Source organism: Stegostoma tigrinum, chromosome 25, assembly GCF_030684315.1.
Source record: "Stegostoma tigrinum isolate sSteTig4 chromosome 25, sSteTig4.hap1, whole genome shotgun sequence".
Classification (NCBI taxonomy): Eukaryota; Metazoa; Chordata; class Chondrichthyes; order Orectolobiformes; family Stegostomatidae; genus Stegostoma; species Stegostoma tigrinum.
Genome location: NC_081378.1, coordinates 29221882 through 29248585, shown reverse-complemented (window position 1 = coordinate 29248585; position 26704 = coordinate 29221882).

Below are 26704 nucleotides of genomic sequence, written 5' to 3'. Positions count from 1 at the left end.
AAAGATTATTGTAATTTTGTTCCTAATAAAGTGGGACTGATTTGCTTTGGTACCAGCTTGCGGGCGCCTTGGTTTAACTGTATTGGTTTTGTGGAACACCTGAGCAAATTCATTCACAACTTTCTGGCTGGAGTTGTCTAACTTGTTTTAAGGAGGCACTAGACAAGAAGGAAATATTCTACACATCTGCTCTTCCTATCAAAGTGCATAAACTCACACTTTCCCATATTGTATTTTATTTGTCATTTCTTTTCCCACTCTTTGAGCCTGTTCAAGTTCTTCAACACGATCTGCCCCTCCATCTATCGCTGTGTCATCTGCAAACTTGGCAACAATACCCTCAGTTTCTTCATTCAGATCTTTGACATATCATGTGAATAGTTGTGGTCTCAGCACAGGCACTGAGGAACGTCACAAACCACCAACTGTGATCCTGAAAATGACCCCTTTATCCCTTATCTCTGACTTCTGCCAGCCAGCTAATCCTCCATCCATGACAGTACCTTGGTCCTAACATCATGGGGTCTTAACCTATTAAGCAGTTTCCTGTGTGGCACTTTGTCAAAGGCCTTCTGGAAATCCAAATAAATAATGCCCACTGACTCACTTTCGTCTAGCTTGTTCCTTACCTCCTCAAAGAATTCTAACAAATTTGCCAGGCATGATCTCCCCTTGATGAAACCATGCTGACACAAACCTATTCTAAAATGCACTTCTAAGTACTTCGCAATCTCATCCTTAATAATGGACTCTAAAATCTTATCAATGACCAAGATCAGGATATCTGGCCTATAATTTCTTACCTTCTACCTTCTTCCTTTCTCAAACAGGGGCGTTTAATCGGCCATTTTTCATGAGGGGGAATGTGACGGACACCTGAAGGTGTTGAAGGACACTCTCATAAGAATGGGATACGATGCTCAACTCATCCATCGCCAGTTCTATTATGCCACAGGAAAAAACTGTAATGACCTCCTCAGACATGAGATACGACTGATAGGCATGGTATATTGGTGAGACCATGCAGATACTACAACAACAAATGAATGGACACAGCACAGCAATCGCCAGACAGGAATGTTCCCTCTTAGTTGGGGAACACTTCCAACGGTAAAGGGCTTTCAGCCTCTGAAATTCAGGTAAGCGCTGTCCAAGGCGGCCTTTGAGATACAATGTGGAATGGCTGAGCAGAAACTGATAGCCAAGTTCTATACCCATGAAGACAGCCTCAACCATGATCTTGGGTTCAGGTCACACTACATGTGACTCCACCACACTGTTCTGAATCTGTAAGATCTTCCTAATGATCCTGTTTTGACACCACCACCTTGATAAATTGTTATAATCTCTCTACGTTAATTAGTTTGTAGTTTTGGATGGCTTATTACTTTGATTAGACAAATGACTCATACCTATCATTTGGTTTGTCTCCTACCTTAGTTTTTTTTGCATTTATCTCTCTGCTTCATTTAATCAAATTATGGGTCATCCCTTTGTTTGTTATTCAGCTGTTTACACTTTACTCACACTGTCAAACACTTTTGGCCACCTGCAGAGACATACTATTTGACACTCTATTTACACCAGTTGTATGATCTTTTGATCTCTTTGCCTTTGATCTCTCTGCCTATAAATTCTGTGTTCTGTGTGCTGCTCTTTCACTTCAGCTGGCAAAGGGGCTATGCTCTGAAAGCTTGTGATTTCAAAAAAACTTATTGGACCATAACTTGGTGATATCTGATTTCTAACCTTGTCCACCCGATTCTAAAACCAACACCTCCGCACCTTGATTACTTATAGAATAGTGAAGAAAGGTTCACCCCAGTGAAAGCTTTGTGGTTGCTCATGAATAAAATGCTTCATAAAGGTTATTATGTGGGGAGATTTCAATTGTTTCTGTTCACTCATTCATTTATTTCTTAGTAAACTAGTTTGGCAGTTTATAAAGTAAATGTTTCAAGAAGTGTTTAGTCTACTTCTTTCAAACATCAAAGAAGACAAATGACCAATAAATTCAAATACAGAAATGCAAAATTTTCTGTTTGATTTGTGAATACAATACAAGTGACCAAATATGAAACAGATAGTGGGACAATCTTGGAGAGTCAAAAGCTTCCTATAGGTTTATTTCAGATGCTAATCCCCACGTATATAACAATGCAGCTATGTCAATTCTAATTTTGAACCTAATACTGTTTCTGTACTACTGTACTATTAAAATGATCAGAGCATTGTTAGAGCATGGCTCCATGCTGTAAACCTATATTGAGGATGCTGCTTTAACAGTGCAATTAATCATTGGGGTGGCATGGTGGTGCAGTGGTTAGCATTTCTGCCTCACAGCACCAGGGCTCTGGGTTTGATTCCACACTTGGGAGGCTGTCTGTGTGGAGTTTGCATATTCTCCAACTTTCTGCGTGGGTTTCCTCCCACAGTCCAGGGTTAAGGTGGAGATACTCTTTGGAGGGTTGGTGTGAACTCAATGGGCTGAATGCCCTGCTTCCACAGTGTAGGGGTTCTACAATCCCTTTTATCTGCTGAGTAGTCTACAGAGTTCAGTTAGGCATTTTATCCACAGTCAATGCTAAATACAGAAACTCAGATTGTAAATGCTTGTTATTCTTGTTTGAAGCATTTTTTTTGTATTCTTCTATTGAAAAGGCATGCACAAATATTATACATTCACGTGGTGAATTTTTAATATTGGCTTTTATCTTGATTTGCTGGAATTGCATGCTATTTCAGAGTATAATACTATATGGTTAAATGAATGGGTTACAACTTTTTAAAATAGCGATTTTTTTTATTTTTGCCAACACACTGTATTTATTACTGATACTGTAAAACATAATTTGAAATAATAGAAAAAAAATACTTTTGAAGCTTGGTGTCCTTAAAAGACTTCATAGCATGAATCAAACATCCTTAGACGATTTCAGTGATATGTTCTATTAGATATCCGAATGGCCAGTCTTTGATTTATTCTATATAAGAACCAAAAGAACTACAAATGCTGTCAAACAAAAACAAAAATAGAAATTGTTGGAAAAGCCCAGCAAGCCTGGCCACATCTATGAAGAGAAATCAGAGTTAGCATTTCAGAATTAAGCTTTACCAGCAATTTTGGTTTCTGTTTTTGATTTTTTCTATATTGTCTACAATATGAAATCAAACCATGCAATGGTAAATTATGTCTGAAAGATAATTCTGGAAAATCTTTTCTAGTACTTCAATAAATACTGAATATTGTGGTTTGAGAGCAGCCAAGTATTGAAATGCAATACATTCAGAATCATATGAAAATTATTACCAGATATTTTTTGTGTCACCAAGTAATTCACATTCCTTAAAATTATAAAGTTAAACATTATCAACATTAGATAATTACATAAGATATGTTTGATTTAGTATTGAAGCAAAATACAATTTTCTCTTCTTAGTGGCAGAAGAAGAAATAATTGCCATCAATTTAGGCAATCTTAGTTTATAATATACAGAAAGCTGCGCAAACTATCAAGAATGTATTTGCAGGAACTTACAAGCATGTTGTTATAAAGTGGAAGTTGAATCCCCTCTGATAACTAAAACTGAAACACCCAGAGAGGAGTGCCTCCCCATATAATTTGTTAGTAGGAGTGTGAGAAGGGGTGTCTGCCATTTTTATCATCAACATCTCAAGGTTAAATGAAAGAAACCTCTGACTTTCACTTTACAATCAGCAAATAGCAATCTATTTATCTAACTCTAACAGTGAATAAACTAACTAAGCTATTAACAAACCGAATAAACCCCTTCTAACTACTAACTATTCTCAAATAAACCAAGATTCTAATGGTATGCTGTTCCAATCAATATACACCCCACTTATGTAAAACAAAAATAATAAAAATAGAATTTATAGAAAGTCTATTACAGCCAGGTTACATTTCTTCCAGAGTGTTCTGTGTCTTCTCCATTTAATGTTTGGTCAGGAATACCTTCTCCGTTGAATTCTTCTGTCAGGAATATTAACTAATTGTGCCAGAGGTACCTTTGATTTTACATGATTTTGGTTTTATTGTCACGTGTACTGAAATACAGTGAAAAATGTTGTTTATGAGTAATACAGGCCAATCATAGCAATCAAAGGATGTGCAGATCAAAAAGACTTAGAGGCATACAGGTTACATTGCAGGTTACATTATCTGAGGCTACTGTCCATTCAGCAGTCTGATAGTGGCCGGGAAGAAGCTGTTCCTAAACTTGCTCATACGTGTGCATTCAGGCTTCTGGAAATTCTGCCTGATGGAAGAGGTTATAGGAGATCATTACCAGAGTGCGATGGGCCTTTGATGATGTTGGTCGCCTTTCTGTGGCAGCAAGCCATGTAAATGAAGTCCATGGATGGAAGGTTGGCTTCGAAGATGGTCTGGGCTGTACAGGCCACATTCTGTAGTTTCTTACAGTCCTGGGCAACGCAAGTGCTGTACTAGGCTGTTATGTACCTGGGACAGTATGCTTTCAATGGTGCATCTGTAGAAATTGGTGAGGTACTTTTGGACTTGCTGCCTGAGGAAGAAGAGGCGTTGTTGTGCCTTCTTGACTTTTGCATTTACATGGAAAGTCCAGGGAGGTTGTCAGTTATCGGCACTCTGAGGAACTTGATTCTCTTCGCTCACTCAAACTCAGTTCCATTGATACAGATGGGATGCATTCTCCTCCTTTTTTTCTGAAACCAATCAGTTCTTTAGTTTTGCTGATGTTGAGAGACAATTTTTTTTTCATCGCACCAGACCACCAAGCTCTCTATCTCCCTTCTGCATTTTGACTGTCGTTGTTAGATATCCATCCCACTACGGTAGTGTCATCAACAAACTCATAGATGGCATTCATTCAGAATTTGGCAACACAGCCATAGGTGTGCAGGGAGTACTGTAGGAGACTCCAGTGTTGAGTGTTCCTGTGGAAGAAATGCAGTTACCTATCCTCACTGAATGCGGCCTATGGGTCAGAAAGCTAAGGTTCCTATTGTAAAGGGCAGAGCTGAGACCTAGGTCACACAGTTTTGAGATCAGTTTGGAGGGGATAATGGTATTGCAGGCAGAGCTGTGGTCAATGAGCAGGTGTCTGATGTAGTTGTCCTTATTGTCTAGATGTTCCAGGGATGAGCGCAGAGCTAGGGAAATGGCATCTGCTGTGGATCTGTTATGTTGGTCGGCAAACTGTAGGGGATGAAAGCAGGTTGGAAGACTGGAATAGATGTGGGCCATGACCAGCCTCTCAAAGCACTTCATGAAAGAGTATTGAAGCCAGAGCTACTGGGTAGTAGTCAGTAAGGCACACTTCATGTGTTTTCTTGGGTACAGGTGGTATTCTTGAAGCAGCTGGGGGCTTAGGCTTATAGGAGGGAGAGGTTGAAGATGTTAGTGAGTATCTCCACCAGTTGGTCTGTACAGGACTGAGTGCTCAGCCGGGGTCACCTTTCGGACCATCACTTTCCTTGGGTTGACTGCCAGGAAGACCATCTGACTTCTGAAGTGGTGAAGTAGGTATGTCTGGGGCTGACAGGGCAGGCATCCCCACATTGGTGGTATTCTGCTTAAACTGAGCATTGAAAGCATTGAGCATGTCGAGAAGGTATGTGTCATTGTCTACTATCTTACACTATTTCATTTTGTAACCCATAATGTTGTTTAGGCCTCACCATAATTGGAAGGAGTCTGTTTGGTAGGCCTGGGTCTCTAACTTGGTTCAGCACTGCCTGTTGGCCTCCCTGATAGCTTTATGGAGGTAATCTCTGGATTTTCCGCATTGGTTTGGGTCATCCCCCTTGAATGGTGCATATCTAGTCTTCAGTAGGGATTGGATTTCCTGGTTCATATAAGGTTTACGGTTGGGAAACACTCGGATTGACTTCTTTGGTACACAGTCTCCGTGCATTTGCTAATGAAGTCAGTGGCGGTGGTGGCATACTTGTCTAGGTATTCCACTGAACTCTTGAACATGGTCCAGTCCACCAAGCCCAAGCAGTCCTGGAGATGGTCTTCCACTGCTTCAGACCAGCACTGTACTTCTTTTTGTGAAGGTTTCTCCCATTTCAGCTTCTGCTTGTAAGCTGGGAGGAGGAATGTAATCCTGTGGTTGGATTTTCTGAAGTGTGGCATGGGGATTGAACAGTAGGCGTGTTTGATGATTGTGTAGCAGTGAACTGGAATGTTCAGTTGTCTGGTGGGGCAGGAGGTATGTTGGTGGTAGTTTGGCATCACCTGCTTGAGTTTGGCTTGGTTGAGGTCACCAGCCACAATGAATCGGGACTCAGGGAATTTTGTCTAATGTTTTTGTGGCTGTATAAATCATGTCTAGGGTATTCTTGCTCCAAAACTTAAAGAAGACTTTGAGGGTTAGTGATTCTCTCTTGAGAGCTGACAGCTGCTAACTCTTGCAGATGGCAGTTCATTCTTTTGTCTTTGTTCAACAGCCTCATCTTTAATACCCTTGATGGCATATAAATATTTTTTACAATAGGATTGATTCTACGTTGTCAAAACCATTAGGTGTAAATTTAATTGTTTTTTGGTGTCTGGGTGCCTGTTTCAAATTAATTGGCTAAATTCAAGACTTGTTGTCCCAATAACAACAAAAACTGCTGCTTGGCCTACTGACTGTATGGCATTTTGATACAAATTTTTCATTTCAGGTGTTCTGTACACCTGCAAATCAACAAGCTGCTGCCCCCAGACATCTTTTTTGAACCTCTAAGCATGGAAAAAACACTTTGTCTTTTAAAAGGACCACACACTGCTTTTCCCCTCTAACATTTTACAAACACCAATATTTTACAAACACCAAATTCTAATACCATGCCTTCCAATCCACAATTACTCTACCCAACTTTGCAACAATGTCAAGTCGTAACGAAAAGCTGGCTAACAATGCAGTTTGGAACTGCAGTTAGTGTCCAGGGCAAAAATCAATGGGGTGAATTATCTTGAGGCTTTTCTTGATTTGCCGTCTTAACCTCAGCAGGGAATAAACACCTTTTATTAAAGAATTACTCGATGAAATAAAATCCATTTAATTGACCTCCTATAATTCTAGCCGTCAGGTTAGACAATGTTAATCATAGCAATTAATCTTGACCAATTAGTGTGCAATCGGCTTAGGAATCATAGAATGAAAACTGTACTGGTAGAGAGCTTCGGGAACAAATCAGTTTTTCCTTTCAAATATGCTACATGAACCATATGCCACATCTCAATTTATTTGCTTATTGCATCCCAAAATATTATTTTCAAAAAGAAACCTATTAGATTTTATCTGAAGAAATATTTCCATTAAGCTCATTATGTTACAGCAGCAAAGCAGTTACAGGCCAAAGAAAATCCCGTTTCTCATGTCTTTGCTGTTCTACCACATTCTCTAATCTAATAAATTTGACATAATTTGCCATATTCTGAACAATTTAAACAACTATTGCAAGGTCCTACAGCACATGTTGTTAGATCAGCAGAATGTGGCTTCGATAAATGTGGTCACTTTGAAAAATAACCCCGTTACTAAACTCTATTCTCAAATGAAGATATATCCAGCCTTCAATGAACATTGACATTCACTTATTAAAGCATGACTGTCTTTGTAGTTCTAGCAATACCACATAGTACTTGCAGCTGTGAAAGGTTGGGTATAAATTTCTATTCCAATTCCTCTTCGATTTGACCTTGGTTGCCTTCATTAAGAAAATTCTACTTGTTGGCAAACAGTTAGATGAACACTCTGCCAGAATCTTGTGGCTTTGGGTGCAAGACTTGTCAAGATCTGTCCAATTCATATTGACCATTATATCGAAGTACACCATAATTGGCACAATGCAATGGAAGAAAGTTTTATATTTCAGACAAAGTCTTTAAGAATGCCTTTGATACTATGAAGCAAAGTGCTGGAAAGTGGAACTAGTGTAGATTTAGAGCAGTATTTTTGTCAGAGCAGACTTAACGGGCCAAAGGGCCTGTTCTGTATTGTATGTTTCTATAAAAGTACTAGTCTCAATGTCAGCCTGTGGCTCACTTGGCAGTACTTCCTGACCCTGAGTCAGTAATTTGTGAGTTCATAGTCCTATTTAAAAAATGCTTCTAACACTGAGGGAGCATTGTATGGCATTGGCATGCTGTCACTAGGACAAAATATTAAACTGAAGCCCCATCTGTCCTCTCAAATGGATGTAACAGTTATCCTGGCCTGTGCTTCCCTACCCCACCAACACAAAATTGAATAGTAATTATTACATTGACGGTTATGGATGATTGCTATATGCAAATGAACAATTATGTTTCCCACATGACATCCCTACACTTCGAAAGCACTTCATTGAGCGTGAAGTGACATAGGATATCCTGAGATTGTGAGAGGCACCGTATATTATACGTATATAAATCTAAGTCTTTCTTTCAAGTAATCAGTAGATACAGGTTCTGTACAACCAATCCCAGGTGACGTCTCATTGTAAAGTCTTTAATATTTTAAAATTTTGCCAATTGATTTTTTTTGCTCTTGATGCCAAATCTCATATCTCTGTCTGTTCAGCCATGATCAAGAATGTTCCATGTGATGAGTTATGGGTATTAAACTACAGTGTACCTCCTTGTACTATATAACCACTGAAGTAACAACCTTTACTTTATTGCCATTGATTCTTACTTGATACTTTGCACATATTTTATTCTCTCTTTAGCTACATGCAACACATATTTAGACATACATAGATGCACTTGTTCACCTCCATTCTTTTCAGACATGCTCATCACACTACTTCATAAATCAAGAAATAAATTCATAGAAATCAGAAGATTTAATTTAAAAATCATTAGTTGCTACTTTTCCCAAATATAGATCAATACAAATCTATAGTTGCTTTATAAACTCCATTAGCGCGTTACTTAATCCCTAACAAATCGGAGTTCTTTAAAAAAAACTACACAATTGCATCTAAAAATGCCTTACCATAAGAAGTTTAAAATAGCCTACAAAAGCGAAATTATTTCATGTGGCAGCCCCTGAAACTTACGTTGATTCAACAGGGCAGTCAATTTCTCAAACAAAACCCTTATTGCCACTGCTCAACTTTAATGTATGTGTTCCCAATCAGTTCCCACATGCCTAAATGAGAATAACAGAATAAATTCACAATGTCGAATGGCTTACTTCTGTTTCTATGTGGCATTGCTGATCTCTACTTGTCAAATATTCTTGTGAGTGGTGAAGCTTAAGGAGTCTATACAACATTAGTGTATTGTGGCATTCACTTCTCACCCCCAAATGCACAAACTACCCTAGAAATACAGTATAGAGTGATTGTTCAATTGACGGAAGTGATGAGATTCATCATTTTGCTGCCTGCCTTTTGCTACATTCTCCATACCTTTTAAAATAGAGCAGAATCAGCACGAATTAAGTGATAGATTGATTGATTTATTCTCATCATGTGTATCGAGATACAGTGAAAAGTATTGGTTTTTTAGCAATACGGGCAGTTTGTACCATATTAAGTGCATCAGAGAAGCAGACCAGAGTGCAGAATACAGTGTCACAGCAGCAAAGAAGGTGTGGAGAGAAAGGTCGAAAGAACATTTGAGAAATCCATTCAAATGTCAGATAACAGTGGGGAAGAAACTGTTCTTGAATCTATTGGACTGTGTAATCTTTTATAACTTCTGCTCAACAGAAGAGGGTGGAAGAGAATATGACCAGGGTTGGAGAGGTCTTTGAATTATCTTGGTTGCTTTCCCAGTGCAGCCGGTAGTATAGATAGAGTCAATGGATGAAAGGCTGATTTGCATGAAGGATTGGGCTGTGTTTACGACTCTGTAGTTTCTTGTGGTCTTGGGAGGAGCATTTGCCATCCTACTCTGTGATGATACTTTCAACAGCTCATCCTCGCACCTACCCCAAACACCAGGCCTTGTTATCACGTAGCCTGCTATTACACACAACCTATTGTTAGTCACTAACAGCCTCCATTAACAGCTATTCATCCTCCCAGCCAGATTGTTATCCACTCCTCTCTCAGTCCAACTGTTTTCTCTCTCTGGGCTCTATCACCATCTATCATTTACTCCTTATCCCCTCACTCCACCCTATCTTCTGCGTATCAACTAGCATTTCCCTTGTTACCATCAGTTCTAAGGAAGGGTCATAGGACCTGGAACATTAACTGATTTCTCTTCGCTGACGTTACCAGACCTGCTGCGCTTTTCCAACAACTTGCGTTTTCTTTCTGAGTTATTTTACAAAGCAGCCTTCTCTTGCCTTGGTGTTGAAAAATAACATATCATATGCAACATGATATATGGGCCAAATGACCTGTTAGTAAGTGCAATGGCATGTGATTTATGTTTTTGTTCCAGAAATTGTGGATGGGCACTGTCTTGGTGTGGCTTCGTCTACATTGGGGAAACCAAGCGGAGGCTTGGGGACCACTTTGCAGAACACCTCCGCTCGGTTCGCAATAAACAACTGCACCTCCCAGTCACGAACCATTTTAACTCCCCCACCCATTCTTCAGACAACATGTCCATCATGGGCCTCCTGCAGTGCCACAATGATGCCACCTGAAGGTTGCAGGAACAGCAACTCATATTTCGCTTGGGAACCTTGCAGCCCAATGGTATCAATGTGGATTTCACCAGCTTCAAAATCTCCCCTTACCCCACCACATCCCAAAACCAGCCCAGCTTGTCTCTGCCTCCCTAACCTGTTCTTCCTCTCACCCATCCCTTCTTCCCACCTCAAGCCGCACCTCCATTTTCTGCCTACTAACCTTATCCCACCTCCTTGACCTGTCCGTCTTCCCTGGACTGACCTATCCCCTCCCTACCTCCCCACCTATACTCTCCTCTCCACCTATCTTCTTTTCTTTCCATCTTCGGTCCACCTCCCCCTCTCTCCCTATTTATTCCAGAACCCTCTCCCCATCCCCCTCTCTGATGAAGGGTCTAGGCCCGAAACGTCAGCTTTTGTGCTCCTGAGATGCTGCTTGGCCTGCTGTGTTCATCCAGCTCCACACTTTGTTATCTTGGATTCTCCAGCATCTGCAGTTCCTATTATCACTGTTTTGGTTGTGCGTGTGTGTGTGTGTGTGTGTGTGTGTGTGTGTGTGTGTGTGTGTGTGTGTGTGTGTGTGTGTGTGTGTGTGTGTGTGTGTGTGTGTGTGTGTGTACATTTTGACCAGCCAAAACTTTAGCACTGTTCGGATGTATTACAACTAAAACAATATTTACAATATTATAGGATCAACCAAAGCTTTAATCAACTAAGAATACAAAAAGTACATTTTGAACAAGATCAAAATCCTAACATTGATTATCGAAATCAAGATTATTAACAACTTCAAATGCTTATCAGCCATCAGTCAGTGCAATGAAATTTAGCATCAAAGATCTTTCCAACAGAAACATTCAAGCTACCATGTCCTTTTTATTGATTGGCAGATTGGTACATGTGGAAAAGACAATTCCAAAGATTTGAAACAATTTCAGGACTGAATAACAAATCAAATGATGAACAGGTTAGAATATTTTTCCACTACATGAGGAGAACATCAGATCTGCATCACATAAACAACAGATTGATTGTCAAAAAAAGAAACGTTTTGGCCACCCCCAAACAGCCTTTGACCAATATTTCTCCTCCATGAACAAATAGGGCACTGATGATATTACACAGCAAAAGTTCTACTCATCACAACTTCCATCATCTTATCTCATTGTTCCAGCCTGCTCACCTCCCATCCTTACTGCAGGAGCTATCCACTCAATAGGAACAAATTCGGACATTGCCAGCCATGTACCATGAAGTGCTTTGATCTTCTGCTGATCCTTTGGTTTGTAATATTCACTCATGTTATGTGGTTAGGCAGCCAGATGTATTAAACCAAATGTATTAAAAAGACAACATGATAAATAAAACTCACTAACTTTAAATTTTCCTCAGGATTCTATTCCTTGTCATGGACTTCCAAGACCCACCTACTGACACAGCTGAATCAAATCAAAGACTCGGACATGGATGGTAGAGCAAAGGACAAATGTATCGTTGACGTTGTAAAATGAAGTAATCTATTTGTCTATTTAATCTATTTATCACCTCAGCGATGGTCTTGTGGTATTATCACTGGACTGTTAACCCTGATACCCAGGTAATGTTCTGGGAATCTGGGTTTGAATCCTACCAAGGTAGATGGTAGAATTTGAATTCAAAAACTATCTAGAAGTAAGGGTCCAGTGATGACCTTGAATACTTTGTCAATTGTTGAAATTACCCATCTGGTTCATTAATATTCTTTAGGAAAGGAAACTGCCATCCTTACCTGGTCTGGCCTACATGTGACTCCAGACCCACAGTAATGTGTTTGATTCTTAACCTCCCCCTGCCTAGCCAGTGGCACCCTCATCCTGTGAATTAATAAAAAAAAGAGAATGTGTGCAAATATTAATCAATGTTTATTGCAGGAAGTAAAGGTTGAAAGTCACATTCTGTAAAGATTTTAGGGCCATGGAGCAACCTTCTAATAATGTTATGGAGCTGCCCCTCACTCAACAAAAATAGCACAGTGTGGGCAAAGTTAAGGTAAAAAGAGAAGCTGTGGATTAAACTGACTACTAATAGGCTGTAGAGTTCATAGAATGGTCTTTCAATATTGTATCTAGAAAAGCTTGGTAAATTTCTGAATACCATGTCCTATGAAGTGTTACAAAGAAGCCCAAGCCTGAAGATAGTTCTTGGCCTTGCTTTCTCCTTGACCAATAGCTGCAGCTGGAGCCCAATTGCCAAAGAGTGCTTGGAGAGAGGTGGTTTCCTATTGGCTGAAGCACTGCTTGACCCAAAAACTATCTCCCACCTGAAGAGCTCACGTTTTCATTGGCTGCATTTCAGCCACAGTGTGAGATCTGCCAGCAAATTGGAACATTCCAGTTAGTGCATGAGAGGGGCCTTAACAGCACGTCTGAAATACATCATTTATCTACCTGACCTGGCCTTCTAAATAAAAATGACTTAGAGGCAGAATAATTGTAATAAACTGACACACCCATCGGAACTATGAATTTCCAAGCCTGCTCTGATGTGTCTCCTTCCCATTGGCCTCTGACAACCCTGTCCAAAAATATCTATTTGTAATAGTAAATAATGTGAAGCAAACGTTTTGGTTAAAGTTGTTTTCATTTCCTAATGAATAGTTATCGCCAAGACATCTGGGATTTTGCAAATTTAATACAATGTGGCACATTTTGATTAATTTCATGCACTGAAAATTGTACTTATTCACTGCCAATATGAACACTGGAAGGCTCCACACCCAATCCTTTAGTGATGAGTCAGCATGGCTGAGATTTAAAGAGGATTTGAATCTGTCTCACTCTGCTCTGTTTCAAGTAAGAAGAATAATGGTTAAAAAAAATTAAAATGCCAATGGGAATCAATAGTCTGATGTAACACTGCATCCAAATGATAGAAAAAAAGTGATTTTGAGAATAACTTTTATTTGTGTATAGTTTACAACTCCTCAAAGAGAGAAAAGCTATGAATTGTTGCTGATTTAAACATGTAAGTGCTCATTTGAAATGGATTAAGTACTCCTCTAACATTGAAGGCAGAGGATTAAGAAGGCAAGTATACTGCTGTTAATATTACAACCATAATTTATGTCATTCAAGAAGATCATACTTGTGTTTCTTTTTGACCTCCACTGCCCTTTCCTACCCAACACAACATTTCTTGATGCCCTTAGAGTCCAAAAAATACCCTTGAAAACAAGCAAAGAATTTCATTTACATTACTTTCAGGACCACCCAACATATCACAGCCAGTGATATGTAACACAATGTGGAGCTGGAGACATGAAGCAGGCCAGGCAGCATCAGAGGAGCAGGAAAGTTGACATGTCAGGGTGAGATTCTTCTTTAGAAATGTTGGGGGGAGAGAGTTGTGGAATTCAGCTCAGAAATAATTAGAAACCAGGGGTAGGGCTGGGGAAGGTAGGTGGGATGGTGATAACTGAGTGCAGATAGGGAGTGGTTGGGAATTGGTCAGTGAGGTGGGAGGAGCAGATAGGTGGGAGAGAAGATGCTCAGTTTGTGTCAGGTCAAGGAGGTGGGGATGGGAAGGAAGTTTGGTCGTGGGATGAGGCTTGGGGTGGGGAGATTTTGAAACAGGTAAGATTGACATTTAGGCCATAAAACTGCAGGCTTCTGAGCTGGAATATGAGGTATTACTCTTCCGGTTTGCAGGTGGCATCATTGTGACACTGGATGAGGCCCAGAATGGACATGTCACCCAGGAAATGGGAGGGGGACTTGAAATGGTTCCTGACCGGGAGGTGTTATGGCTTGTAGCAAACAGAGCACAGGTGCTCTACAAAGTGGTCTCTCAGCCTCCATTTGGCCTCACTAAGGTAGAGGAGGCCACATCGGGAACAGCAGATGCAATGGACCAACTTGACGGATGTGCAGGTGAACCTCTGTCTGATGTGGAAGGTTTGTTTTGTGCCTGGGATGGATGTGAGGGGGACGTTGTAGGGGCAGGTGTAGCACTTCCTGTGGTTGTAGGGAAAGGTGCCGGGGTGGTGGGGTTAGTGGGGAGTGTGGAGTGGACGACAGAGTTGTGGAGAATAGAATTGGCAAAACTGTAGCAGATGAAATTAAATGCAAGGAAGTGTGAAATTATCTATTTTGGACCCAAAAAAAGATAGATACAGTACTTGATAACAAAATGTGGAGCTGGATGAACACAGCAGGCCAAGCAGCATCTCAGGAGCACAAAAGCTGATGTTTTGGGCCTAGACCCTTCATCAGAGAGGAACGGGTATGGTACTTGTTAATAAAATGTGAGGCTGGATGAACACAGCAGGCCCAGCAACATCTCAGGAGCTGAGCTCCTGAGATGCTGCTGGGCCTGCTTATTCATCCAGCCTCACATTTTATTATCTTGGATTCTCCAGCATCTGCAGTTCCCATTATCAATGGTACTTGTTAGATGGTTTTAAGGTAAACACAATGGATGTGCAAAGGGATTTGGGCCTTCAGGTGCATTGATCTTTAAAATGTGACAAACAGGTGCAGAAAATAATCAAGGAAGTGAATGGAATGCTGACCTTTATTTCTTGAGTTCTGGTATACAAAGATGCAGAAATTATGCTACAGTTATACAAAATCCTGGATAGATCTCGCTTGGAGTACTATGAGTGGATTTGGATACCACATCTTAGGAAGGATATGTTGGCCTTGGTGCGAGTACAGCATAGGTTTACAAGAATGATACCTAGACTTCAGGAGATAAGTTATGAGGAGAGGTTATCCAAATTAGGACTCTTTTCTCAGACTGAAAGTCTCAAGATATTAGCAGGAAATAAACAAGATAGATAAAGATTACAATTTTCCACTGTTTGAGGATTCAGCAACTGGGGGGCATGGTCTGAGAATTAGGGCCAAACTTTTCAGGAAAGATTTTAGGAAGAACTCCTATGTACAAAGGGTGGTGGATATTTGAAATTCTTCAACAGACTGCAGTGGATGCAGGATAAGTTATTAATTTTAAACCTGAGATAGATAAATTCTTGTTAAGCAAAGGCAATAATGGATATGGACCAAAGGTGGGCATGTGGAGCTAGACCACAGATCTGCCATGATCTCTTTGAACGGTGTTGCAGGCTCTGGGGGCTGAATGGCCTACTCCTGTTCCTATGTTCTGTCTATGACTGAAGCTTTTTGGAGATAGAATTAACAGGGTAAATAAAGGGAAGTCAGTGGGTTGCAGGTACTTCAATTTTCACACATAAAGTTAATGCATCAGGTAACGATTCATGGAGTTAGAAAGGGTTGTATATGAGTCAGCAAGAAGACAGTGGGATAAATCAAATGATTGCGTTTGGCATGCTGAACCTAGTGAATTGACATAAGAGCCAATGCTCAAGTTTTTATTACTTATAGCTAATATTAATGAAATAGAAGAAGAAACATGAGTAATGTCTAAGTTTGCAGCTGATCCAAAGCTAGGTAAGAACGTAAAATGTGGCCAGGACATGAAGAGGCCACAAAGACATATCAATATTTAAGTGAATGCTGGACAACAAGGTGACAGATTTTCTGGAGAAGGGTCCGAACCTGAAACATAAGCTTTCCTGCTCCTCTGATGCTGCCTGGCCTGCTGTGTTCCAGCTTCACACTGCGTTATCTCTGACTCCAGCATCAGCAGTTCTTACTATCTCCTCAAGGTGACCGATAACATGGGGAAGTGGGAGGTTATTCACTTTGATTGTTATAAGAGCAAAGCAGTTTTTATTTTAGCAAGTCATGAAACTATTAAATATTGATTTTTCAGTACTCTTTGGTGTGCTGGATCTCTGTTTTATAGAGGAAAATTACTTGCTTTGGAGATAGTACATGGAGGATTAACTGGATTGATTCCTGGGATGAGACTGCTGTCCCATGGTTAGAGTCAGAATATACCAGGTGAATGCTCACTATAGAATTTAGACATGATCTGCTTGAAATATGTTCTGAGGGGATTTGACAGAGTTGATAATGGGAGGTTGGGGATTTTAAAACCCAAAGGTAAGGCCTCAGAATATGTGATTGATTGTTAAAAACTGAGATTAAGGCAAATTCTTAAACTCAGAGGATTGTGACTCTTTAGAAATCTCTATGCAAGAGGGTTGTGATGTTTCATCGGTGAATATATTCAAGGCTGTGATGGTCTCATTTCTGGTCTCTGAGGAAGTCAGGAATGTTTTAAGTCAGGCAAGAAAGTGGAGTTGAGACAGAAGATCAGCCATGATTATATTGAATTACGGAGCTGACTTTGGGCACTGGATCATTTACACTGCTTGGATGTTTATGTTCTTAAGTACTTCAGATGATAATGATATAGTCGATTCTTATTATGACCTAAGGAAACAGCTTTATTATTACAGATCACATTATTGAAGTTTCTGCTTTATTTTTTGGGTCTCTTGTACTTCAAGTTGGATCAAAGAAAGGTTTTCCTCTATTGAAAGAGCATTGCAATCGGGTTAGCTCGATTCACAAGCTAACTTGTATGTGAGATAATGGGAACTACAGATGCTGGAGAATCCAAGATAACAAAATGTGGAACTGGATGAACACAGCAGGCCAAGCAACATCTCAGGAGCACAAAAGCTGACATTTCGGGCCTAGACCCTTCATCAGAGAGGGGAATGGGGAGAGGATTCTGGAATAAATAGGGAGAAAGGGGGAGGCGGACTGAAGATGGAGAGAAAAGAAGATAGGTGGAGAGGAGAGTATAGGTGGGGAGGTAGGGAGGGGCTAGGTCAGTCCAAGGAAGACGGACAGGTCAAGGAGGTGGGATGAGGTTAGTAGGTAGGAAATGGAGGTGCGGCTTGAAGTGGGAGGAAGGGATGGGTGAGAGGAAGAACAGGTTAGGGAGGCAGAGACAAGCTGGGCTGGTTTTGGGATGCAGTGGGGGGAGGGGATGAGCTGGGCTGGTTGTGTGATGCAGTGAGGTGAGGGGACGAACTGGGCTGGTTTTGGGATGCGGTGGGGGAAGCGGAGATTTTGAAGCTGGTGAAGTCCACATTGATACCATTGGGCTGCAGGGTTCCCAAGCGGAATATGAGTTGCTGTTCCTGCAACCTTCAGGTGGCAACCTTGTGGCACTGCAGGAGGCCCATGATGGACATATCATCTAAAGAATGGGAGGGGGAGTTAAAATGGTTTGCAACTGGGAGGTGCTGTTGTTTGTTGTGAACCGAGCGGAGGTGTTCACCTATCTTCTTTTCTCTCCATCTTTGGTCCGCCTCCCCCTCTCTCCCTATTTATTCCAGAACCCTCACCCCATCCCCCTCTCTGATGAAGGGCCTATGCCCAAAACGTCAGCTTTTGTGCTCCTGAGATGCTGCTTGGCCTGCTGTGTTCATCCAGCTCTACACTTTGCTAACTTGTATGTGGTTCAGAATAATATCACCAAGTGCAGTTGTGATTTCCACCCAGCTGAAACAGACTTAGGACTATTCTGCGCACAATGGAAAAAACAACATTGAAAAAAGCTGCTAAAAAACAGTTCAGGATGAAGTACCAGTAGATAATGAGCTAAGAGCCTGCCTTTGGGCAGAGTCTAAATCAATTGTAAGGAATCTGTCTATCCTGTATACATTTATTGTTGACATTTGAGTTTTCTGATATTTCAGTATCTTTCATTTTACGTAATAAATTGTATTTTTTTTTAATATGTAATGGGACCTCCAGCAGCAGGTAGTGTCGGTAAGAAAAAGATACTGAGCAAGGGATCTTCAGCAATGGCGCTGGTACCTCCAGTAGTAGGTGGCGATGGCGAGGGAGGGCAGCTGGAGCAGTCAAACAGCAACTCGAAGGAAAAATTGGTGCCTTTGGTGAGTAAAAGGCCGATGGGATGAAAGGGCAGCTGGACAAAAAAAAATCTTCAGCCTGATGTAAGTTGTAGGCTTTGTTACATGTACACACTGTAAAATGCTTCTTTATTTAATCTTAATATTCCTTCATGTTTGCAATGACCTGATGCTAGTGGAATACAAAATCCCACGTTTGGGATCTTTAGGTTATCTGTGTGTTTAAATGTCATGTTATATATCTTGTTAGTTAGCAGGATCCAACATCACAGGCATCAGATTATGGTGGGTGAAGTTGAAAGGAATCCTGGAGTTACCTGACACTCGGGTAGTCATGTCATGGCCTCCACCAAGAGTAGCATAGCTGGTAGTGAGAAGGGAAACTGTAGTCTATAAGAAGATACCAATGGATTATTCGGGGGGCAAAATGTGGCAGACAGAATTGAACCTTAAGAGCTTTAAGGTGATGCATCCAGAGAGGTCAGACAAGGCAGAGGAAGACATATTTAATGGCAGAATACAAGAGGATGCATTAAAGAGCTTTAAAGAGGACTGGCCATATGTCTCTAGAGGCTGTAGGACAACTTGGAGATAGTAGGAACTGCCGATGCTGGTGTCTGAGATAACAAGGTGTCGAGCTGGATGAACACAGCAGGCCAGGCAGCATCAAAGGAGCAGGAAAGCTGATGTTTTGGGTCTGGACTCTTCTTCAGAAAACAACAAAATTACAAGAAGGGTCCAGACCCGAAACGTCAGCTTTCCTGCTCCTCTGATGATGCCTGGCCTGCTGTGTTCATCCAGCTCTTGGACAACTTGATGAGTTGGTTAAGAAGGCTTACCAAAATCTTTTAAAGATGACGCGCATAATATAAGAGCAGTGAGGTTTTGCTGGAACTACATAAATCATTAGTTTGGTCACACTTGAGTAACGTGTGCATTTTTAGTGATCTCATTGCAGAAAGGATGTAATTGTACTGAAACAAATACAATAGAGGTAGGTGTACAAATATGTTGTCATATATTTGTGAAAAGTTTAGCAATGAGTAAAGGTTGGGCAGTTCGGCTTGTTTTGTTTAGTGTGAAGGAGGTTGAGGGAAGATTTGATTGAGATGTAAAAAAATTCTGAGCAGTTTGGATGAAATGAATGGAAAGGGCTTGTTAAAACCTTAGCAGAGAGGTCACAAACTAGGATACGTACATTTAAAATCATTGGTAGAAGATAGGAGGGGAGATGAAGAGCATTTTTTTTACCTAGAGAGTGGTATGGATCTAGAACTTGCTGCCTGGAAGGACAGTAGAGGCAGGACCCTCAATTATGTAAAGAGATATCTGAATATGCAGCTTAAGTACTATCACCAGCGAGGCTTTGGACCAAATGCTGGGCGACTCATTTTTTAGTTGCACAGGCACCAAGGACAAAGTGGCCTCTCTGTCCCATAAATTTTCTAATATTCTAAAAATGTCTGTAATCTGTAAAAATCTACTCGCTTTATTTGTATCTAATCTGTGTGTGTGTGTGTGTGTGTGTGTGTGTGTGTGTGTGTGTGTGTGTGTGTTTATGATTGTGAGAGAGCATGCATAAGCCTAAGTATATGGCATTGCATCAGTTTACAGTAAATGTATGAGGATAAGAAGCCTAATTTATTTTAAACTCTTAAAGACTTCCTGTTGAATTATTTAATTAGAACACATTCCAAGAGTAAGAAATATTATATCTCCGTTCATACAAACCATGTGATTTATGCGAAATGAGAGAGCCTGCATGGTCTGTCTTTGAGAACCAATATTTTGAATTGAATCATTATGAAATTTAAATTACTTGCTGTAGATCTTTAACGTAAACCTTATGAAGCCTAGGAATCTTGAAATGTCTGTAGGAACTATTGGAAAGAGTGAGCAGATCGATTGGTATCTGTAGGGTAAACATATTCTATTTCCCAAATACACCTCTTTTCATAATATCATGGTGGTTCATCTGATGTTGTAATTCTGAGGAAGGGTCATTGAACCCGAAATGTTAAATTTGACTTTTCTCCACAGATGCTGCCAGACCTGCTGAGGTTTCCTAGCAATTTCCGTATTTGTTTCTGATTTCCAGCATCCACAGTTCTTTTTGGTTTTTATATTGCAGTTTCTTGGGCTTACTTATGGTTACTACAGCAAAAGTATTTTGTATTTAAACATATTAATAGAGTACGTCTGACCACCCAAATATAAGAAGATACATGAAGCATCTAAATGAGGGCATCGTAGCATAAAGAGCAAAATTCAGTCTGAACTCAGCAGCTGTTATGTTCAAGCTGCAAATGGCATAGCCAAGGCCATAACTAAATTATTAAAAAATAGGAGCAGGAGTAGCCCATTCAGACTATTGAGGTTGCTCTACCGTTTAGAAATATCATGGCTGATCTGATTATGGCTTGAACTCCACTTTCCTGCCTGGCTCCCATTATCCTTAACACCTTTGTTGAACAAGTATTTGAATGTTTAAACATTTCACTGCTCACCGAGCACTGTGATAAAGCTAGAAAGGCAAACAACTCAAATTATTCCAATTATTAAGTAAAGATCAGAAGCAACGATAAATCTGCTAACTTGACATCTTTTAGAGAAAATATTAAAGTTCATTATAAAGGAAACAATTCAAATGGTTCTCAAAGTAGCATTTCATGGTTGATGAGCGTTTTGGAGTGTTTTGAGGCTGTAAGGTACTGGTAAATGATGGTTGATAACGATCACTTGATTCACAGAAAGCATGTGCTATTGCTCATTTTTATAGATCCATGGCTAGTGAAAGTTCTTGCATAAAGTTCAGTATAAAGAGGAAGCAAAGGATAATTATTAACATTAATAGCTCTAATGGTCAATTGTGAAAAATATTAAGGGTAGTGCAAGGAGCATTTGTGTCTTGTGGGTTAATGTAAGTAGGCATCACGTATAATCAGAACCATGCGTACTTTGAGAGCTGATCTAAAATAATTAGTCTGCTTTTTAATGTCACATCTCTTTATTCACTGGTTAATCTTTGCCAAATGATATTCTGTAGCCAATCCATAGAGACGCAAAAAAATAAAAAAAACAAAGACCAGCTGGTGCATAGAATTCTGATGCCTCACATGTCAATTTAATAGATCCCTTTCCTTAGGTGCCATATAGATTCTTAGAGAGGTAGAAAGCACAAGGCCAAAGGAATGAAAATCTCGAGAATTCCTCTCCAGTCACTGGAGATGATCGAAACCAATCCAGAACATACACATTACCACCTAAAACAGAACAAGTTACACAGTGGCAGCTGAAGGTGGTTGGGCCTGGGACACTACCCCGAGGATCCCCTGCAGAGATGACCTGGAGCTGAGATGACTAACCTCCAACACCCACAACCATCTTTTTTTTTGTGCCAGGTATGATTCCATCCAGGGGCAAATTTTCTGTCTGATACCAATTGATTCCAGATTTACTACAGCTACTTGATACCACTCAGTTATATTCAGCTTTGATGTCAAGGACTGTCACTCTCAACTCACCTCTGGATTGCGGCTCTTTTGTCCATGTTTGAACCAAGACTGTAATGAAGTCAGGAGCTAAGTGGTCCTGGCAGAGCCTAAACTGCACAACATTGATCGAATGCTGCTTGATAGCACTGTCGATGACACCTTCCATCACCCCATTTACTTTACAATGAAACTAACTCTTTCATTTTGATTAACTCAAGTTTTTTTCATATAACTTGATGCATGGACAGATCTATTTGAATTTTTAAAAAACAAGTATTTCAGAAAGTTAAACTCTCATGATTAATCTCAGCAGTGAAAATAAAGGAATTTATTCTTTCCTTTATACTTTGTCTTAATAACTTGCACACTTATCCACAATACCTTAGACAGTTTAAACCTTGGTGTAATTGTTGGGGGTATCCACAATCAATTCACACATATTCTTTCCCATATCACCAACCCATTCCCATGACCATCTGACAGGCCCGAAACGTCAGCTTTTGTGCTCCTGAGATGCTGCTTGGCCTGCTGTGTTCATCCAGCCTCACATTTTATTATCTTGGAATTCTCCAGCATCTGCAGTTCCCATTATCTCTCTCCCATTCCCATGACCAAACTGCTTTCATAGAATATAGAACATAGAAAAGTACAGCACAGTACAGGCCCTTCGGCCCACGATGTTGTGCTGTGGAATAATCCTAATCCAAAAATAAAATAACCTAACCTACATTCCCCTCAATTCACTGCTGTCCATGTGCATGTCCAGCAATGGCTTAAATGTCACTAATGACCCTGCTTCCACGACTATCACTGATAAACTATTCCATGCGCTCACATCTCTCTGGGTGAAGAACCTCCGTCTGATGTCTCCTCTATACCTTCCTCCTAACACCTTAAAACTATGACCCCTTGTGGCAGTCAATCCTGCCTTGGGGAAAAGCTCTGGCATTCGACTCTATCCATGCCTCTCATTACCTTGTACACCTCAATCAGGTCACCTCTCTTCCTCCTTCTCTCCAGAGAGAAAAGTCCGAGCTCAGTCAACCTCTCCTCGTAAGATAAGCCCTCCAGTCCAGGCAGCATCCTGGTAAACCTCCTTTGCATCCTCTCCAAAGCCTCCACATCTCTCCTATAATAGGGCGACCAGAACTGGACACAAACGATATTCCAAATGTGGTCTCACCAGGGTTTTGTAGAGCTGCAGCATAACCTCATGGCTCTTAAACTCGATCCCCCGTTAATGAAAGCCAAAACACCATATGCTTTCTTAACAACCTTATCCACCTGGGCGGCAACTCTGAGGGAGCTATGCACTTGAACACCAAGATCCCACTGTTCCTCCACACTGCCGAGAATCCTGCCTTTAATCCTATAATCCTGACTAACAGTCCAACCTTTGATCACTCACTTATTCTCCTAAGTGCTTTGTTACATCCAACCACCCATCATTCAAACCCAACTGCTTCTCAATAATCTGTCTCCCCAAAATTGACTTTATTACCCTCTGACCTGCTGAGTAGATCACGACCAAATGATGCATGAAATGTGAACAAACTACTCTCCTGTCCAACCAACTACACCCTCAACTACATCCACTCAACTACGGACTCTCAATTCCACTGTAGCCCCCTACCTACATAAACATCTACCAATTCACTCACTCAACTTTTTACTCCAGCACCCATTCATTCACTCTTCTCTTTAAAAACTTACCTGAATCCAATAGCTAATGCAGTAAACTGGATGTCCTCTCATTACCCACTAGACTTGGATAGGGGTCGTTGCACCTCTCTTTTGTGTGTCAAATTGATAAAGCTTTAGTAGGCAGCAGCAATGCACCCAATATTGCCATCCAAGGGAAAATCTAAGACATTGTCATTGAATATCTAAATAAAAAGAACTGTAAATGTTGTAAATCAGAAACAAAAACAGAAATTGCTGGAAAAGTTCAGCAGGTCTGGCAGCACCTGTGAGGAGAAATCAGAATTAACACTTCAGGTCTAGTGACTCTTTCTCAGAATAAATGAAGAAGTTATGCTTATTTATTACTCATGAATTAAAAAAGCGAGATTAAGATTTAAAATGTCAGTACAAATACTATACCAATTGCCAAAGGAGACAATTCCTAACCCTAGAAGACAGGCAGGATTCATAACACTTCTTGCTCCCTAAAGAAAACTTTTTTTTCCCCATTTTTACATTGAAAATAGGAACAGGAATAGACCATGCAGCCCTTCGAGCTTGCTCCACCCTTCAATTTGATCATGGTTGATTACCCAACTCCATTTTCTGTTCCCACTTTATGCAATATCCTTAGATATATTTCTTAGGACTAAAGGGATCAATCTCATTCTTGAAAATATTCAAGTGCCTTCTGAGGCAGAGAATCCCACAGGTTCACCACTCTCTAGATGAAGAAAATACTTTTGTGTCATTCACTTCAATCACTTCTTGTGGCAGTAAGTTCATTATTCTTTCTCTCTTAGAGTAAAAGAAGTTTCTTTAGAATGCATTGTTGGATATCTTCATATATTTCATATTATAGAGTCCCCTCAGTGTTCAAACAGGTTATTTGGTCCAACAAGTTCACACTGACCTCTGCAAAGAGCATCACACCAAGACTCACCCCCAAACCCTGTACTTCCCATGGCCAATCCACCTAACGTGCACACCTTTGGACTGTTGGAGGAAACCAGGTCATCTGGCAGAAACCCCAAAAGACAGAGGGAAAATATGCAAACTCCACACAGACATTCGCCTGAGGCTGTAATAAAACCCGGGTCCCTGGTACTGTGAGCCAGCTGTGCTAACCACTGAGCTACCATGTCACTCTTTTCTGCTGCGATTTTTGATAAATGTCATTTCCATTCCACCAAACCTAAACCTTTCATGAATCATCACAAATGGACCACATTTTAGAATGCAGTAACACAGTGTGGAGCTGGAGGAACAACAGCAAGCCAGGCAGCATTAGAAGAGCAGGAAAGCTGACATTTTGGGACCTGAAACATCAGTTTTCCTGCTCCTCTGATGCTGCCTGGACTGCTGTGTTCCTCCAGCTCCACACTGTGTTATCTCTGACTCCAGCATTGGCAGTTCTTCCTACCCCACATATTAGAATGTCTCTTTTTAAAATTTGTATTGAAGGTATTTTTAAGGAAACTTAATAATGGTAACCTGGTACATTTTTATTTATATAACTGAAAACAGGGTATATCAAAAGATAATCATTTTAAATCAGGTTGTATACTCCACTATTCATGGGTAAGTTGATTTTAAATGACTGAAATTGACATTAAATAAAGTAAATGCAACAATTTATTGTCACATTGATGCACAGTTAATAGGATTCTCAGTCAATAAAAAAACTCTTTTAATATGCCTCATTAATATGAGCATCCTTGCACCTAAAAATTTTTAAGAATCTCCACGAAATTAGCAAACAAAAGCAGAAACTCATTTCTGAAGAAGGGTCTAGGCCCGAAACATTAGACTTCCTGCTCCTCTGATGCTGCTTGGCCTGCTGTGTTCATCCAGCTCTACACCTTGTTATCTCAGATTCTCCAGCATCTGCAGTTCCTGCTATCTCAGAAACTCATTTACTTGTTTTTAGAATTGCAGGTGGGGTTGTACTTTCTCTGAAAGATTGTGGAAATTCCACTTGCACAGGAACTTCTCAGATCGTTTTCACTGCTTTAACCAATTCCACATAAATTAACTGAAAGGAAACCCCAGTACAAAAGTATTTACATTTAGGTATATGTTGCAATACTGCTTTATTTTCTGTCATTCATCACAGTAAATATTGTAATGTATTGAACCCATTATTATTTTCTAGTTACAATGATTTAATACACAGTTTTAATGTCATTAAATTACAATAATTTTTTTTTACACTGTATCATGATGTGATAACTAACAACACATAGCAAGAGAAGAGTTATAGTTTTCTGAATATTGGTCGTCTGTGAATTATTCAAACTTTGATCTTGCGGTTCATGATGTTAACTAAACTATTTAATTAGTTTACGAGTCCTGTAAATTTATTCACTCACCTCCTTACTTGGATTTAGTTTGCTCCATCTAATGGAATTAATTTAATTGCAATGACAACATCACATGAATACCACAAGTCAATTTCCGGAAATCATTCTTTGTTGGTTTGCAGGAAATTTGGGGGTGAATAAAATTCTTAATATGTTCGTGATTTATGTTGATTCATATAGGGATTGATACTGAAATAAGATAGAAATTTCTATGAACAGTTGCATTCATTACTTTTGTTCAAATGATTATCGTCCAATAAATGTGAATCATTGGTAAATATGCCTAAAATATCAAGAACAACAATTATAATGACATTTATCATTTTTTCAATTTAGTTGATTTCTGGATGAAAAATTGAGGTGGCTATTCACAAGTTGGTAATAGATTCTGGATCATTTGGTGAGTTAATAGCACTTTTTCTGTACTTTTTAACAGCAATTTTCGTTTAGAAAGTGCTCCAAGACACATCACAAAATTTAGTTAGAAAAAAAGAGACCAAACCAAAGAAGCCTATTTGAAAGTAGTTACCAAACTCTCGGACAAAGATTTAGAGTTACAGTAGCTTCTCAATAACGAGGAGGGATAGGTGTGAGGGGGAAGGGATTTTAGGAGAAAAGCCCAAAGCAATGGATCAAAAGATTAGATAGTTGAAAACTTTATGGCTAGTGCTGGAGCATAAAGAGGGGAAATTCATTAGACGCCGGAATCAAAAAATTGGAAATTCATGGTGGTGGGTGTCATGTTAATGCTAATGGTCTATTAATCAATTGCTTGTAAGTGATTGATTAATACT